Source organism: Oryx dammah, unplaced genomic scaffold (genome assembly GCF_014754425.2).
Source record: "Oryx dammah isolate SB20612 unplaced genomic scaffold, SCBI_Odam_1.1 HiC_scaffold_25, whole genome shotgun sequence".
NCBI classification, from domain to species: domain Eukaryota; kingdom Metazoa; phylum Chordata; class Mammalia; order Artiodactyla; family Bovidae; genus Oryx; species Oryx dammah.
The window spans coordinates 12,265,908-12,272,341 of NW_024070209.1; positions in this window are offsets into that span (position 1 = coordinate 12,265,908).

Below are 6,434 nucleotides of genomic sequence, written 5' to 3' on the forward strand. Positions count from 1 at the left end.
TATAAACAGAATTTTTAAATGATGTTAAAAAAATTTTAAACCTGAAATAAGACCTACATTGCAAGATCATTTGTGTTAGTTAAAGACACATACATACAGAAGATAATACTATTTTCAAAGATGCACACACATCACCGGACATATACCAACACAATGGCAGGTGGGTCTGGGGGTGAAGGTGAGGGTCAAGAGGAGGGTTGGGGATCAGAGGGGAAGAGGAAATGAGCAGAGGCTGTACTGACCAAGACGTCCAGCAGCTGGAGCATATGGTGGTCAGTTTCCTGTCCCTAAAGGATCGAGAAGTGTAAAAGTGGATGGCATGCCTTTGCCACAGAAGAGGCTGGGTGAGTTGGGCAGAACCCTAGAGCTGAGGGTGGGGCAGAGGCTGGAGCCGGAGCGCCAGCCTGAGACCCATCCCGAGGGCAACAAGAAGCTGCCAGCAGCTTTTAAGGAGAAAAGAACATTTTGTTTCAAAAGATCCCCTCTGGTGATCTAGAGGGCAGATTGGAGACAGTGGAGCGTTTAGAAGTCTACTTTAAAATGACAGGAGAGAGACACGGAGATCAGAACTAACGTGGGTAGGTGGGGCTGCAGGACTGCAGGTGGTCTGCAGTGAAGGCCATCTCAGGCCCCTGTGGGGACCTGCAGCAGACCATGTCCTCTTTGAATGGAAGCGGTCATCGGCCTCCCTCTTCTCAGGAGAGCAGCGGAGAGGCCGGAGTAACGTTGTATCTCCTCTCCTAGTCTCGTTCCCGCCTCCATCTCTGGCTGCAGCTGCGCAGAAAGCGGGAGACTCAAGCGCTAAGTCTAGCTCTCCTGGTTCCAGCAGTGACCTTGGACAGGTCACACCTTCTCTCCTGGCCTCACTTCCCCTCGCCTCTTTCCATTCTACATTTGTTTTTAGTTCCATATGATTTCCGTAGTAATAACCCCCAACAAGGAAATCTTGCCCCCCACCCTCTGCAGTCCCCCCCAGGTGTCTCCAAAGTCCTGACGTCCTCCTTAATCTTCCAGCTCCACTGCCCCGCCCTGGTGAGGAGGAGCAACAAATTGGTATCGTAATGGCCCTGCTGATCGCATTATGCGTGTCTAATGCAATATGCCCTCATGAGGGGCATCCATCAGAGCAGAGCCCCTCCCCGGGTTCCTGCCACCCCAGTCCCATTAGTCAGGCAGCTCATTCATCACTCCCGCGCACCTCCATGGAGACTGGCCTAGACAGATGAGGGGCCAAATCAGATTTATGGGGAGGAATCCTGGAAAAAATCGGCCCCATCCATCTCCCAGACACTGAGGAGGGAGTCCTGTGTCCCCACTCCCTCCAAGGTTCCTCAGGGAAACGGGTGCTAATGGAGAAGCCGGCCAAGTTGCTTTTGTTTTCCTGAAGGCCCATTCTTGAGCCCTGGGGTTGCCTAGCACAGCCCTAGAACTAGCTTCCATAGGAGTTCATAATTTTTGGAGCAAAGTCTCTGCCAGGACTAGGACACAGTGCCCAGAATTCCAGGGAATTCATTTAAAGGGGTCCCAGCTGGCTTAACTGCTGTGAGGCAGAATGGGGAGCAGTAGGCCCTCAGCCTGGCTCAGGGAGGTAGCTGGTCCCAGGGCAAACAGCTCGGGGAAGGTGACCGCACCCAGGCCTTCCACCTGGAACAAGGCCTTGCCTGGGGCTTGTTTCAGCTCTGCCCAGCAGACAGGGGCATTCTCCTGTGCCCGGGAGACAGTGAGAGGCTTGAGGACAGGGTGGAGCAGCAAGGGGAATGGCTGCCATCCAGGCCCCCGGATTTATGAAACCTGAAACCTTGGGGACCCTCTTGAAGAAAATAATGCAAAGTATGGATTGCCAGGGCTTCTCAGGAGCCTAGACAAATGAGAAACCCAAAGCTTCCGGGGCCTTACTGTGGCGCTGTCCTGGCTCCGAGCCCGCCACCGTGCCAAGTGTCTCACATGGGATGTCTCTGACATTTGTATCAATGTCATCACTGCCAACTGCCCGGTAAGGCAAGACTGCTTTTCCCCATTCTTATAAGAAGATTGAGCCTGAGGGGTGAAGTGACTTGGCCGAGACTGTGCATCCGATGAGCGGCAGGGATGACTCCCTGACCTGTACTCCCGTTCGCTGGTTGGTTTCAGGCCGTCCTCAAGCTGTAGACGGGGTGTGTCCTCTGCCCTGGAGATCCTGCTGAGGGACCAGTCACAGGGACAGGCCAGTAGGAAAAAATCCTTGTACCACAGAGCCCCAGCGGATCAGTGACAGGTGCTCTGAGCCCCTGCCTTGGAGCAGTTATTCTTGCTCCCTCTGAACTGACTAGGACGTGGAGCTGGGTCCCAGTAGGGGGGGCTCAGGGGTTAAGGGACCAGGCAGAGAGCCGCAGAGTCCTTTTCTCGGCACTGTAGCCCGCCCCACCTCCCAGCCTCCCCCCCGCCTTCCCCACTCCACCGAGGCTCCGAGCTGTCCCTCTCTCTGCAGGCCAAGCCTGTCACTGCCCATGTGAGTTCTAAGGTGCCGAGAGGGTTGAGTGGCCCAACCTTCTCCTGCCAGGCCAGAGGTGCCAAGGCCCTGAAGCTCCGGGCCTGAGCCAGCTTGTGGGGAGTTGGGGGGGAGCTGGGCACGCGAAGCTTCGGGGCGGGTGTGGGGGGCGCGGGAAGAACGTGCCTCTCCATGAGCAGGGGTGAGTGCGGGAGAGCACCTGTGAGAACAGGAATGTGAGCACCCACCCGCCAGGGCAATCTCCGCTAACGTTTCCCTGAGCGTGTGCTCTCGGCTGGATGGTTGTGCAGGGGAACTTGCCCACAGCTGCCACTTGCCTCGGAGGACAATGCCTTGTCTCCCCCCAAAGGGCAAGCCTAGCCTAGGGCTGTCTGAGCTGGTGCTTTCATAACTAGAGTGGGGAGACCTAGCCTAAGCACCTCCATCCTCCTCTACTTCCCTCAGCCTTCTCTCCCGGTTGGCCCAGGCCCCTCCGGGGGAGCTTGGCAGCCCTGCTTGCTCGGCCAGCACGTGGACTCTCCCTGATGGGTCAGGAGAACAGTGGGAAGAGTGCGTCCCTCTCTTGCACTGCCTGGCTTTCTTCCCGTGCCATTCCCCGTTCCCACTTGGTTCCCACATGGGTTTCAGTGTGGCCTCTCCATCTGGTGCGTTCTGGTCCTTCTTTGGACCTCACTGGATCCTCACACTCCCTGCTCCCACAGAGGGGGGCCCTTCCTGTCTCATCCCTGAACAAACAACAGAAGGCTACCCGGTCAGGCAGTGTTGTTCGGGGGACCCACAGTCTGCTGCAGCACACACACAGTGCAATGGGGAGCTCTGCCCTGACGCGCAGCCTGGGTGGAGTGCAGTCTGTGGCAGGCAAGATCCAGACCCACTAGGAGGTGCCCCTAAAAGTGTTATGGCGCCCTACAACACGGTGAAAAGCTCAGTGACATAGATAGCTTTATATACAAGATGTCAACAGTAACTCAGCAGCTAGATTCAGAATCCTACCAATGACCATAGGTCAGGAAGCTCTGTGCGGTATGTGTGTGTCCCTAAGTTATGCGGGGGTGAAATTACTAACCTGAGTACCTTGATTACCCTAAGCTTCTAAGTGCTGAGCGGAAACAAACACATCAGATAATCAGTCTCGGGTGAGGTTAACACTAGGATGTGAGTTTGGGGCAAAGAAGAGAGGCCCTTCTTTTCCAGACCCTTTTTTCTCTGCTTGTGCCTTGAATGTCGGTGTCCTTGGGGCTCTATCCTAGGCCCATTTCTCTTCCCGTGTAGGCTCCTCTACTCCCACGCCTTCCATTATCATCGGAACGCAGATGACATTTAAATCATCTCTAAGAGCCCACCAGAAAACTCCATTTGAATATCCGCTAGTCACCTTGGGACTTCCAGGGCAAAACCAAACTCATCATCTTGTTGTCTGAGCTTCCAGCTCAGTAGGTAATTCTGCCATGCACCCAGCTACCCTGCCTGAAATTCTAAACACCCGCCTTTCTCCCCACCTAATCAGCTGCCAAATATGTCAACTTTTTAACTGGACACTTCTAACACGACTGAGCGACTGAACTGAACTGAACTGAAAATATGCCTGGATTCCCTGGTGGCTCAGACGGTAAAGAGTCTGCCTGCCGTGCAGGAGACCTGGGTTCGATCCCTGGATTGGGAAGATCCCCTGGAGGAGGGCATGGCAACCCATGGCAGTGTTCTTTCCTGGAGAGTCCCAGGGACAGAGGAGTCCACTTTTCTCCATCCTCACTGCAGCCAGCTTGGTTTAGTCCTTAGTATGCTGGCTAAGCGCCCTGGCTAATGCAGACTCCCTGGGCTTGAGTTCTAGAGGAGATTAAATCTAGCCCCCAAAGTGCAGCAGGATTCATTTGGGTAAGTTGTCAAAACATTTGGTGCCTCAGATTCTTCCTCTGTGAAGTGGGACTATAGTATCTACCTCCTGGGGTTGATGTGAGGATTAAATGAAATAATATATGTGAAGTGCTTTGAAACGCACCAGGCGCAGGGGACTCAGTGGTGGCCTTTACTGCTGTGTTATGGCTATCACTACTGTTACTGCTATTATTGCTCCTGAGTTATCACCGGTCTTCTAATAGGACCCCTGCTTCAACCCTCATTCCCTTCTAATGCAGTCACCACATTGGAGACATATCCGAGGCTCAGATGACCGGCGCTCACGGGAATGAGCGGTGGAGCAGGCTCAGCGCCCAGGTCTCATGGATTCCAGAGTCATTATTCCGAGTTACAGGCCACTCTGCCTATTTGCTGCAAGTATGATGAGTGAATGGATTTGGAAAAGCAGGGCGGGGAGGAAGGAAAGAAACCAGTGGAGGGAAAACTAAAAGAGAGAGAGAGGAGCTCCAGATTTCCCACACAGAAGGGATTTCAGGAGGCAGTCTAGTTATGGGATGGGAGACCAGGGGGTTGGCACTAAAGCTTGGTTTGAAGAGGAAGCCTAGAGTTCTGGTGGGCATGCTGATGGAAAGACTGTGCAGGAGGGGCCCAAGTCTTCCCACGAACTTTCTGGCACCTCAGGGTGGTCAGGAAGGTGCAATCCTGGTGGGAGCATAAGCACAGGCTAGAATAGCCCCGGACTTCAGGAAGACGGACCCCAGGGCGTCTTGCTGGGAGCGCCTCCTCTCATCAGTGTCTGGGGAAGAATCTGAGGAGAGCCGTGGCATCTGGGACCACTTTAGCTCGGAGCTGGGGTGGATGGTGGGGTACAGGTGTGAGAAGAAATGCGGGTGGACTTCAGATGGGCGGCCACACAGCCTCCCTGCTCTGCGTCCCCTCCAGCTCCTCCTCCAGAGAGAGCCCACAGGAGCCACAGCCTCACGCAAGAGGAAGGGATTTGGACTCAGGGTTGGGGAGCTCTGCCAGCTAGCTTCTCGGGGGAGCTCTGCTCTCGGAGCTTTCTGAGCAAGGCCGCCAGTCAGCTGGCCGGCCAGCCTGCTGGGCGGCTTCTGGGCCCGAGCCAGCTGGGAATGGGAAGGCTGGTAGGGGTGGACTTGTTCTGGGCACTTTCTCTGGATGAGGGGATATTCTTCCTGGCTCCTTCGGCTGTGTCTGAGGCTGGCGACTGGGTTGCTGCTCTCTCCCTTCCAGCCCCAAAGAATGGAGACCTTTGGGAAAGCAGTCCAATGACCCCATGTACTTTGCTTCAGGCCCCAAACTGCCTTGACAGTTCATCCAGCTCCATCTAGCAATCCTCTGAGTTCAGGTGCAGGGCAGAACTTTGGCAAGAAAAAGCCCACCCCATCCTTGTCCCAGCCAGGCCCAGGGAGAGAAGCTGGCTGCACAGGCCCAGATGGGGGGAGGGCAGAGGGCACTGTACCTCCATGAGCGACTCCTCTGAGCAGGCTTCCCAGCCCTCCCCTGGCATGGCGGGCTGGGAAGGGCAGCCCTGGAGGGAGGAAGCTGTGCTCCAGCTTGCCTGGCTCAGCCCATGTGAAAATGAACAGTGTTCCTTTTAAAAATCAACAATCTTGCAACTTCTAGGATCCGTGGGATTTTTGCAGCTGAGGTGGTGGGTGGGGGGAACAGTTTTTAACACCAACAGCATGAAGGCAAAATCACTTAGAGCCACCAGACCACATCCTCGCCTTTGACATTGGTGCTTTACCCTCCACAAAAGCCTTGGGTTCTCTGTCATGCCTTTCTTTTTTCCTCCTGGATCTCCAATTGTCAAGCCTTCAAGAAAATGCACTTCAGTCCTTTGTCACTGAGTGTAATTTGATAAACTGAGCAGAAACACACTGCTCTCCCCATCCTTTCAAAAACTGTTACCGCCAGAGAAAGAGGATGAGGGAAAGAGATCTGAGGTCTTTGAATGGAAGTTTAAGCACGGGCGCACAAGTGCGTGGACAGACACACACAGACACACTGACACACACTCACACACACACACACACACACACACACACACACACGACTCTCATGCACA